We start from the raw sequence: 12,697 nt of genomic DNA, 5'->3' as shown, positions 1-12,697 counted from the left end.
TTCAAAGCTTCAGCTTCCTTTTTTTTTGAAAGGAAAAATCTGGTAAAATCATTACCCGTCTCCTCTACTACAAGCAAAGCAGCACAGGTCACACATCTGTTAACACTGATTTTAGAAATTTGGGGAGAAATTCTGACTAGACTGAAGTGAATACAAAATCACAGAATCTCTGTGGTTGGGAGAGACCTTTAAGATCATCGAGTCCAACCGTTAACCCAGCACTGCAAAGTCACCACGACACCATGTCCCTTAGTACCAGATCCACATTGTTTAAGTACCTCCAGGGCTGGTGATTCCACCACTGCCCTGGGCAGCCTCTTCCAATGCCCAACGACCGTTTCAGTGAAGAATTTCTTCCTAATCTCCAGCCCAAGCTTCCCCTGGCACAACTTGCAACTGTTTCCTCTAGTCCTAAATGCCTTCCCTCTCTTTTATTTGGCTACTGCCCCTGGTCTCCCCACCCCAGGACAGGCACTGGTGGGGCGAGTGCATGCCCCTGCCCGGGCCTTGGGGATGGTGAAAGGCTGGGGGACACGAGGGTGGCCAAGGAAGCTTGCTGCTGGTCGTGAGGGTGGTGAGAGCTCCGGGCAGGCTGTGGATGTCCCCTCACTCTGGAGGGGTTCAAGGCCAGGTCAGCTGGGGCTTTGAGCAACACAGTCTAGTGAAAGATGTCCCTTGCCAATGGCAATGGGGTGTACCAAGGTGGCTTTCAAAGGTCCCTTCCAACCCAAGCCACCCTATGGGTCTGTTCTACGAGCCTATGAATTTCAACTTGGTTGAATTCTGAAATCAAATTAATTGAAGCACTTCCTGTGGTTCTGTGATGATGGATCTTCAATTCTAAGGTTCACATGTACTTCACCAAGGACGAATTTTACACACACTTTAAAGAACTCGGTGATTTTTCAGATTTATCTTGTTCCCCACGGCCCCCTCTTCTGATTGAAGTCAATTACTAATCCTTAACTTCTACTTTAACAGTCAAATGGAGGAATAATTTTAAAATTCAGGATGGATGGTGATTTACTGCCGAGACAGAGCTCCATAAGCTACAAGTAATTACTTCAAACAGTTCTTAAAATTTCCAGTGCAATTCCATGTATTGAAGCAGAATGCAAATACGTTTTTTATCATTTTTAAATAGACAGGACATTTTGCAATTTTTAATTTTTTTAGTTTGCTTCCTGAACTAAAAGAAAAAAGGTAAAACATTAAAGCCCTGGAAAACCTCCATAGGTTTGTTTACACTTCCACTTAAAATGTAGTATCACCAGCTTCTAGTAGCTGTTTATCACAATTTATTTAGCCCCATGCTCATCCATGGTTTCTATTATTCTTGAATGATAAAAGTGAGCTACTGTAAATGAGACTTTGACTAGGCAGATGATCTAAATTCAAAGAATAGAGTACAAGAACTTGGAAGGCTCAGAATAATTGAGTGGAGAGTAAAATTCGGATGCAACAGAGATTTCAGTTTGGCATGGAAGCAGTTTACAAAAAGTCACACTTCATTCAATTCAGTGAAATCCCTTCATTGAGAGAAAGTGAATTGTGCAGTAGGTTGATAAGAAGTATATTTGAGTTTTTTTCCAGATATTTGGTAATTGTTATATGGGGGTAGATGCGCTTAATCTAGATGAAAATCAGATTTGCATGACTCCTGAAAGTGTCTTGAAATATACATTAATTTATTCCTTTGGGCAAACCTCTGACATTGGTTAAAAACCCCAAAATATTCCTGTGTGATACAGAGAAACACAACCTAAAATGTTTAAAATCTCAGTGTATATTCTCCCTTAGTATTATTATTATTTATTTTGGAACTAATTTAGAATGTAATTAAATCTATCAAAGATCCTCTACTGAAAAAATAAGGTTTTTTCCTAAAGCAAACATTAATATTCTATTGGTAACACAATTAAACTATGCTGCTCTTAAGAAAAGAATCTCTGGGAATATAACGTTGCTACGCACCACCAAGTTACGAAATCTCACATTCAATCTTGTTTCTAAGAATCAAATGTTTGGCAATGTATGATGCCAAAGTTCTCATTTTTTCTAGTGAGAATTTATCTGGCATGCACCTTTGGAATTAGCCTCTATCAGATGAAGCTTGAAAGCTTGCAGCATCAGTGGTTTCCATCAGAAGATGCTGACAGTGAGCAGTTGCATCTTCAGCAGATATCGGTAATCCCTTTCACCTCCTATTGAAAGTTCCACACTTTCAAAAAACAGACATCTAGTGGAAAAAAAAATAAATTGGAAAAGTCCTTTACTCTTTAATTCAGGAAAATCCACCCAAGACCACTGTTTTAGTTGGAATCAGTAAACATCTTCTGAATAGGTTGCCCAGAGAGGGGGTGGCAGCCCCATCCCTGGGAGTTTTTAAGGTCAGGCTAGATGGGGCTCTGGGCAGCCTGATCTAGTGGGGGATGTCCCTGCCCATGGCACAGGGGGGTTGGAACTAGATGAGCTTTAGGGTCCCTTCCAATCCTGATAATTGTATGATTCTATGGACAAAATTTACATGGAGGAGTTTTCCTACCAAGGAGACACACAATGTTAGTTTCCCTTTGTGATACTATGCTTGAAATACACTCCCACAATTTCTCCTAAGCAAAATTATTTCAGATGTAGTTACATTAACCTATTCTAATATAAATTCTAACCTTTCCTGACAGAGACTTAATTTGATCTTGGCTTATTCTTTCCTGAAGTGAAACTCTACCTTACTCAGTTACTGAACACACAGAAAATTTACTGCATATTTATCATGTGTCTGAACGAATGACATCAGCGAGTATCTAGCTGCCTAGGGCCAGATGACAGGGGTAGCTCTGCTGACCGAAATGGAAACTTTGCCAATCTGTGCCACCTCTAACACTTTGCTAGATAGAGAAACCAGAATCCACAATCCCTCCACTTTCTGGCACTATCAAATGGACTGTGAAAGCACTAGTGTTGGTGTGTGATTTCCTGACAATGTGAAACAAATTCAAAGCTCAAGTGCTACAGACCTTTTTTTCACTTTGACGAGGTGCCAGCCTTTCCTCTGCTTTCTGAATCGAGAGTTCTTGTTCTTTGGACCTTCTGGGGTATAGTAACCACGGAAAATACATCTCCTTCCTTGTCTTTCATATCTACCTTTACCACCAGCAAATGCCATTAAATAATGAAAAATTACTTCTGCCATGTTCTTAAGAAAGCGAGATGACAGTCCAACACCCATATACTTAGCACACCAAGCACTAATGCCACTTGAAGCAAAGGAATCTTATTTTAATATTACTGTTAACATGAAAAGGGGCAGAGTTGCCCAGAGTCTCAAATTTGGAGACGCTTTCAAGGGGAGTTTGAAAAGCCACCGCAAGTCGAATCCAGCCACAGTGGGAAAGGCGGTTCCACGGGTTGTCTGTGCGTATCATCTGTCCTTTCTAACTAGGATACTTCATGAAGTCTCCTCCCATCTACTGCCTATGGAGAATAAGCAACTGTGCATGTAGATGGGGTCAGCAGACTGGTTGCTACAATGGAGATTGTGCAAATAATGTGGCTGGGATGCCATCCTTTCAGTCTCATGGAGGCACACCTCAGCTATTTTTTTCTTCAGGAATTTGGCGTTGTATGACAGCGCATCCCAAGATGATCAAACACAGAACACAGAGAAATGTAGCAAAGTTTCACACTTCTTGATGATTCTAGATATTCTAACAATCACAAAATATACCATCTACTCCTTTCACTCATTTTCGTTTTGCTTTTATCAAGATCTCAATAGTGTCTTTACTCCACTGACACATTACAGCTTGAAGAGTTGGCAGAGGCAAGGAACATGATAGTCCCCAAGCCCTCTGCCAGCCTCCCTGTAAAGAGTTCCAGCTCAGTCAGTTGGCAGCAGCACTAAGTCAACCACCATGTTCATTCAATTCTTTCATATCAATTACTTTTATGTCTTATTTTTCTATCTCAATTTTTTCACACGTCAACTGCAGGTTCTGGGTTATCTTCCAAGGTCATTGGGAAGTTATTTCACATAGATCAAAACCAAGGACAATGCATTTTGACTGGCATCGACAACCACGTTAAAGTCAAGCTGGTGCTCTAGAGATGATGTTCTCAAGATTATTGCCAATCCCCTGAGCTAACCATGCATTCCTCTAAACTGAACTTGCTAATTCTGCCAAAAACTCACTTGTATGGCTCACTTTACCACTGTTTTCAGCAGAGTGTTTTACATTATGAGCAACCTCTTCTACGGGAATTGTTCCTGGATGTCTTACTGACTAGACAGCACACCTGTATAAATTCAACCCAGGTCTCTGCATTAGCTCTGATCTTAAACTGCTGACTGACAGAGATCCCATCACTTTCCTTTGAGAGTACTGTATGCAGGGTACCTCTTTAAGTTCTATTTAGCCTCCTTTCTTTTAAGCTATGTAGCCTGTTCATATCCTTTGTACTACAAATAGAACAGATACAGTTAATTGAAGGCATCCCTGCTGCTGAATTTAGCCTGCTAGTCTGGTAGTCTGAAACTTCAGAGGAAGTTCCTATAACACAGAATGAAAGGCTACTTTAATTTCCTCTGACCCCATTGCAGTCCAAAACTTTTTGATAGAAAGGATTTTTTGGATACAAGAGGAAGATGCAGTCTTACCCTTACAGCAATATGCTTCTAGCGCTCCCATTGAGTAGAAGCTGCCTATCTTACCAGTATACAAGCACCAGCATACAGGAATCCTGTCAGGATAGCAACATGAGGTTTTAACTCGCTCACAGCAACACAGAGAAAATACAGGAGAATTTGGGGAAGGCTTTAGAAACATTTAGTCCCTTAAGAAAGACCTGAGATGCCCAGTTTCAGGTCTCAGAAGCCTGTCATTAGTTCAGACACATGACAAATAACGCAGTAAATTTTCTGCGTATTCAGTAACCGAATAAGGTTTTGAGTATCTTGCATGAGTTCCTTCATGCCTAAATAATTTTGAAATGCCTATCTTTAGCAATGGGGCAACTGCAGAGTTTAAGCGCTGTTTTACCTCAGCAAGATCCGCTGTCCACTTGCCTATACGTCTACAGGAGGAATTTCCATCACCTTCCATTTCCACAGGGACTGTTAAAAGGTGGCATAGGTAGAGTTATTCTGTGAGCGCTCACATTATGCTGGAAACATGCAAGCAACAACCCCAGTTCCAAAACTGGTAAAAATGTCAGTGGTTTCTTTGCCACTGATTCATTTCGGCATTACTGTTACTTACCGGACTGAACCACACTATTGCGTACAGGGCGCTCCTTTCCTGAGGAAACAGGAGTTAGTGCTAGTGAACCTGCTAGTATACATCATCAACCAAACGCCATAAAAACCTGCAGAAGCAGAAGAAATTTACCTTAGGAAGCTTGGTATTTTTCTTGAAAAGTATATTTTAATACTACTTCTAAGCACTTGAATGCATCTTTAAGTCGGAAGGCATTCAGAAGCCTGTGTTTCCGATAACACAGTTTCCATTTTAAACCCTACTCTACTTAGAATTTCCATTGCTGTAATGTTTTGTTCTTAAATAAGACTGAGTTTGCAGGTCTTGACCCCATTTTCCCAATTGCTTTTACTAATTTAACAATAAAGGTTTTGAGGTTGGGACTGGAAATACCTAGCTGCTTTATGATTCTGGATTATTTTCTTTTGCTCCGATCGTTTCATAGGGCTATGCTTCTGGAAATATTTTTTTTTCCAGGTCATTAAACTATAAATTGCAGTGGTGACTTTCAGGAATCGGAGGACACGATGGGACACTTTATAAACGACCAAGTTGTTTCATTTAGAAATACACTTTCTCTGAACGACCATTAATTACTTCCCACATAAATTTCCCAGTAATTATATATATGCAACATCTGTATGGGTGAGTTTGAGCAAGGCTGATGAATTTGAGGTGACTTATTGCCTCAAAACCCTGAAAGAGGTTTTATGCTAAACACTGCGGGGTCTTTTCCAACGCAAGCTTGCCTCTGCAGTGGCGCACTGTGGAAATTTGAGAAGAGGGGAAAACCAAGCATATGTATTTCTGAAGAAATACAGAAATTTCAGAAGAAATACATGTATATTTCTGTGAGTTCTTTTTTTATGGATAACCAGATACACGTAGCTGAACACAAGCTGGGGGAATTTGTTGTCTGTTGCCCTCTGGCACCACCGTGTCAGCCTTAGATGCCTTCGGCTGAGGGATGCCAGCCCCAGAAACCCACCAAGGCAAAGCCACGCAGGATACTCCAGAAAATTTCCAACTGTGCCATGACACTAGGACAGGATGGGGGTGGGTATGTTTTCTTGTAATGAGGGTTGAATATTAGTCACATCTTTGCATGTTGCTCAACACTGCAGATAATGTTGATAAAACAGGATGATTGCTGCACTGAAAGGACATTTATAGAAAAATTAGCACAGATGGGGCGAAATTATAAATATGTTGTCTGGACATCTGTGTCATTTATACAGAAAAACCTAAAATGAGTCATAATTATCCACATTTAGTGGAGCAAACGAGGAAAGCTTATTCACTGTGTAAATAATACAGAACGCCTTTGGCCCCGCTCCAGCAAAACTGTATAGGCATCAAACCTTTGGGCTTTCTCCCATGGCGAATCTATGAGAAGAATAGCATCAACTGACCCATTCACTAGCTCGCTTCTCCATATCACATGTACTCACTTGTAAGCTCAATACGCTAAACGACAAAGCCTTCGAATATCACTAGTGATTTATAAAGGTTTACCAAAATTGCAAAGAAACCCCAGAGAAGAGCTGAAGGCTCTTTAATAACACTGGCTAACTTAAACTGTCTTGATTCCGAAAGATACATAGTTCTGCTGCAGATCAGTAGTGGTGCTCTCAAATCTGCTTTTTTAGTGATGACGGCTACATTTTCTTCCAGTATTATTTACTTTGCTGAAGTGTTTTCTGACACTGTAAGTTACATAATACTCAGAAGATAATAGAAAGACTTCCCTAGGACTTTAAAATTACTGTCTATCATGCATTGGCTTTGCATGTACCTTCAGTCACAAGCATTTTATTTATCCTTTAGGGTGATGTGTCCTTTGAGCACAATTGTTTATTTCAGAGATGGTAATAAGAAAAAACAAGAGGTGGAGTCCATTTCAAACATAGCTCTCTCCCCGGAGACATCAATTCTCCTATGGATGCTGTGTGGCATCCATTGTATTTTAAATGGCTTGTTCTCCTCTAATTGGATTCCAGATGGTTATTTTTGCCAAAAACAAAGGTTTTCTGTGTCCTTAAAATAATTAGGCTTGATTGCAAATCAAATTATCTAATTTCAAAGGCTTGTTTCCCTCTCTGAAATGCCCATTACAGACAGACTACAGATGACTAAGCCTTGTGTCATCCTGTGGCTTTATTAGGAGAATGTTCTAAGTCCTTCACTTTCTCTGTAATCAGAACTATAATTTCTTCAGGTTATTTTAAGACCAAGCTACAGCTAAAGTAGGAAACTCAATTTTATTCTGAGCTCCAGACATGTCGACACAGCAAAGCAGGGCTCCAGTTCTACGGGCTATCTTCTTACATAAAGCCTAACACCGGTATTAAATTCAAGTTCTCTATGAGATGCACCATGCTGACTACTATCAGATAGCTCTCTATTCGTGGAATGAAGAGTGGCACAAATGTTTGTTTTGATAATCTGTTTATAAGCTATCCCTGTAGAAACAGTACAGGCTCAGTATGGCCACTTCCTTTCCTCTCTCATTCATTTTTAAATGAACACGGAACACAGTCCTGTCCCCAAATGAAAAAGAGAACATAACAGCAGAGATATGCCCTCAAACTACCTAACTGCAAGCTGAGAGCATGTGTTTCCATTTGGCTCTTCCAATTTTGTTAGTGGCATTTGCTTCAGTAAAACTCCACTAAGTTACAGAATTAATTCTATGGAGGCAGACTATTTATTCTAAAACCTGCTAAGACACTTAACCACAATGTAAGCTTTCATACTAATCGTACAAAGAAGGCGTGATCATCCCTCACAATTTACCTTCAAAATGTAAAAAACGCCTAACAAAAGCTTTGAGAAGACATACAATGAACTTCAGAAAACTAACGTGTAATGAAACGTAAAAGCAAATTAGCAGCGACACTGCAGCCATGAGGTCTTCTGGAGGCTGTGGAAAAAATAGAACATGGTTAGTACTCCACTACTTTTCAACAGCCTAAAGTGGGCCTCACAGCTGAAATGTCATCTCACATTTGATTTTCTATTGCCAGGATATAACTTAATTAACTCTTTTTTGTCAGTTTGCTGTTTGTAACTCAAGAGAATATCACTCCAGCTTTTCTTTTATGTCTTCTCACCCTCCTCAAAAAAGCCTGAGGTTGCTCACAGTATTAACCAGTTACCTCCACGTACACTGCATTTCATTCTCCACTGTTCTCTCTCTCCACTCCTCCTTTCTCATTTTTGCCCTTTAATGAAAATTATGTCCCAAATCTTGTTTTATCTTTTCACCTTTAATAGCTTTAATGCTCCATTTCCATCCCGCACTGTGTACCAAGTACACAAAAAGGAACTGAGGCTAACGAAAGAACTTCTTAATGCTCTGGGAACAAAATATCATTCGTCCCAGTGAGAGCTCACTTGTGCTTCTCTCCTGTGTTTCTATCTAGTTTTCATATCTATGGCTTATTACCCCTGGGAGAAGCAACATAGTCCAAATTTATTATTGCTTCTGTTACTATTACTATTATATCTATTAATATTGTTATTACTATTAACAAATAGTTGCATATTCCTAACACTTTATAAACTAATAGCCAGATTATGGCTCTAGTAGGAGTTACCTGAATATGAAAGCGAAGGAAAGAGCAAAACAGAACTTCCTTTTCTCTGTATCAGTTGCCCTTCCTTTGCAGCTCAGAAGCCGTAGGTGTCATAAGGAATCACGACTGCAGTTCACATAATGAATTCAAAGTGGTGCTGACATCTGAAATGCTTCCTTTAAAACTACAAAAATCAGGGACTTAGAAAAATGGAAATTATTAAATCCAATGAGAAAGAGTATAAAGGCATGAATGTATTCCCCAAGTCATGACCTCGAGCTTACAGAAAAGGCGGTATACAGGTATGATAGCTTTACTTTAAAAGGGTAGCATCCATCGAGGAAGCTGTCCTATATAAGGTGACAAGATATCCTGAGAAAGACAGTCCAAGCATCAGGAAGATGCTGTAGTACCACGGACTGCAAAACTGCCTATCTGTGTGCCTAAGTTAGATGCAGACTTACATATTATTTCGATTCAGGCTTGTTATCTGGAATAGTCATTCTTATGTCACTCCCGTTATGGGAATCTCTGGGCCAATGCGAACGTTTTGAAGACAAGCAAGCACAGAGAGCGAACCAAGGCTGTTTCAAGTATCAGTAGATCACAGAATGTCAGGGGTTGGAAGGGACCTTGAAAGATCATCTAGTCCAATCCCCCTGTCAAAGCAGGATCACCCAGAGCAGGTGACACAGCAACACACCCAGGTGGGTTTGAAAGTCTCCAGAGAAGGAGACTCCACAACTTCTCTGGGCAGCCTGGGCCAGCGCTCTGTCACCCTCGCAGGGAAAAAGTTTTTCCTAATGTTTTTGTAAATGGTGGTAAGATGATGCACTTAGGTTAATCAGAGGCCTTATTTTCACTACATTTGGTTAATGCTTTTACTAGGCGTGCAGAAAATTGAGAGGGGTGAATTTAATCTGGTAACCTCACTGCAGGGCTCATTTTAGCTCAGAAAGTAGCTCTGAACAGTGACCACGACAGAGGAGCCGTGGCTATAAAGCAAATGGAGTTGTCATCCCCGACACAACCAGTACCAATAAGAAACATCACTCTGAGTTTCCACTCAGTCAATCCCAGTCGAATGGGTATATTCCTGGCTCTAGGTAAGCTGTGCACAAGCCCAAAGCTTCAATGTTCTGCGTGACAAAATGATTGCTGAAGGCAATGAGAAACTGGTCAGTTCTGCTTCCTAGACAGAAAATAAGGAGCCGCAGCAGAAATTTTAAAAAGAAACAACTGAGCAAAACCAGGATGCACTCTCTTTATCCTTACCTTTCCTTAACATAATTACAGCTATACATGTAAGACTGAAAGCACCCAGTGTTTTGGCTGCACCCAAGCACTCGGGGAGAGCTGCACAGCGAGGTGTCAGTCTGGCACATTCGGGAGCACTGAAACATTCCCAGTTCCTCCACTCTGACTCGTTGTACAAGTGACTGCAGAGAATCAGAGGAAGATCTCAAGAGGGTCCAATTTTCATTAATCAGGGCTTCTAACTAAGATGTACAAACAGTATCTACATCTTTATAAGACAGACAACTGCCAACTGATTCAGTAAAAGAGAAAAAAAATATATTCTTCCAGTACATACAGTGAATTACTGTTTCTCAGCTTTCCTGGCTATGAGCGATATGAACCATGTGTGGTTATGAGCACAATCAGGCTTAGATTGAAAACAAAGCTGATTAACTGCAGGGAGGCTGACAGCAAATCATTTCATCATGTTTTTTTGGAAGTTTTTGCCAAAAACTCCCAGAAGAAACATCACAGCTTCCTCCTCCTTTCCTCATCCATCCCACTTCAGCGTTAGCCTGTTCATTATAGCCCTTTCCAGGCGGTTACTGGAGTCAGCTGGCAAGACATTACACTTAAGCTGCTGCCTTTCCTTCTTGTCCTAATTTAAGAAACCACCAAGAAATACCACTGGGAGACTTCAATTCTGTAATTCTCCTGTTCTTGTAAAAAGAATCAGATATACAGTGGTTACCTCGAAAACACTGGAAGGGACAGCTTCTGTAATCCCGAGGTAGCAAGTCTGGAATAAGCCCACGGTCACTGTAATCAACGATTTCCCCAAACTGCATATCATATCAAATGCTTTCTCTCCTTTATATCAGCTCTAGGTGCTCCCTAGAACAACTAACTTGATTCTGACATACCCTGAATTCCCAATTCTGCAACCTTCATATGCTTGAGGAACACTGTTAAGTGGTTTTTATTGCTGTTGCCAGCTAATTATGGATTCAAAGGTAAAATATTTATATTTTGATTACATATCCAAAGCTAATCTAAATCAATGCAGAACATGGTAATGATACAGAGGGATACTATTTATTTCCAGGGATTTTCTGAAATTGTAATAGCGAGTCAGCAAAATAATGGCTTTTATGCAGAAGAAAAACCCCTGGAAACAAATAACCACCACTAAAGACAGTTCACAAGAACTGACAGCATTTCTTAGAAATATTTTATTATGCCCTTATTTTGGATCCGTCACTTACTCTCAGTAATTCCTACCTGAACAGCCTTAGCAAAATTCAAACCAATGATATGCTGGAAGAAAATGTTATGACTCCAAGAAATCCTATATGACATCTTCACGAAGCAGGGCAAAAGACTCAGCTATTCCTCCCCTGTAGTGAGGCTCACTTCACCCCGAATAAAGAGAAATCACCTTTTGCCTCACAAAAATGTTTAGCTTTTTAAAGATTAATGAGATGAATTAAACATTTTTTTATGTCAACTGACTATGTTAGTAGAATTCTATCCAGATTGCAACATTAAGCCCCCAAACTCTGCCTTAAATAACAGTACTACACAAAGTAAGCAGGGTGAAACCTCAAGCCCTTATCCATTTAATGAGGGCACCATGAATTCATAGATACTTGGCATGTTGTATTTTAAACCAACTGTGCTTTAGTTCCCATTGTTGACACAGCAGCAACGAGCCCCCACTCTTCACAAAAGGTGTTGTGTGAATACACGAATATTAAGGTAAGCTGCAAAAGGTGAGCTCATGGAGAAATTAAGTTTTGCATCCTGAGTAGGGTACAAACCGAGTGAAGTTAATAATGCCTGCAGTCTGGCACAGAACAATGGGGTTATAAAAAAAATTTTCATCTTTCATCCACTCTGGACAACAAATAAGGCAGAAATCCTATAGGATGAAAATGTGATGTGATTGTGCAGTTCCTATTCCTACCGGCTTCTTGCGTTTTTGACCCTTCTCAGGTTCTTTATTCTTTCTTTGCCACTTCTGTCCAAGCTGCTCCCAGCTCCTATCAGACCCCACCGTACCCCAGCTTCTCAGTAGTCCCCAGCCAGTCTCCTTGACTGACCAGTCAGTTCCCTCCCCACTGAATTCTCTTTTGTCTCTTTCTCTCCCTTATGCTTCCCATTTCCAACTGCACTTTCATCAAAGTCTACTCCTTTCCACACTTGCTGACAGACGTTTAGGCAAGACAGTTGACGATACAACAGGCTCCTGCCCTCAGTTCTGGCCCCTGGAACTGTACCAGGGCTGCTTTCAGCTGCTTTCAGCTGCCCTGCCTTGAAAAATAAGACTGCTAAAAAAGACAACAATACAACATGCTAATCGAAGACAGAATACCTTGACATTTTATCAGCAACACAATAGTGAAACTCGATCTGCAATTTAGATTTGGCCAACACAAAATAGATTTGGACAGAGAAAGTGAGAAGTGGCCTTTCAGCCACAAACATCCCATGCCCTTGGCAGGATCTAAAGCACAGAAAGCACCAGAGTTTCACGCTCTAGAACAAGGCAGACTGATAGAACTTTTCAAGGACATAGTAGTTTATTTTTGTCTAGCTCGTTTCCCAAAACTGATTGAGATGTTT

The 12,697-nt window shown here is 40.5% G+C and overlaps 1 protein-coding gene across 2 annotated transcripts in view; it reads right to left on the bottom strand.

Moving 5' to 3' along the window:
* The window catches only part of HDAC9 (histone deacetylase 9), a 95,097-nt gene that overhangs the window by 64,177 nt on the left and 18,223 nt on the right, over positions 1-12,697 (bottom strand). The window lies entirely within an intron of this gene.

This window comes from Apaloderma vittatum, unplaced genomic scaffold (genome assembly GCF_000703405.1).
Source record: "Apaloderma vittatum isolate BGI_N311 unplaced genomic scaffold, ASM70340v1 scaffold5017, whole genome shotgun sequence".
NCBI classification, from domain to species: domain Eukaryota; kingdom Metazoa; phylum Chordata; class Aves; order Trogoniformes; family Trogonidae; genus Apaloderma; species Apaloderma vittatum.
Note: the sequence above shows the minus strand (reverse complement) of the source record. Positions and strands in the feature narration are given on the sequence as shown.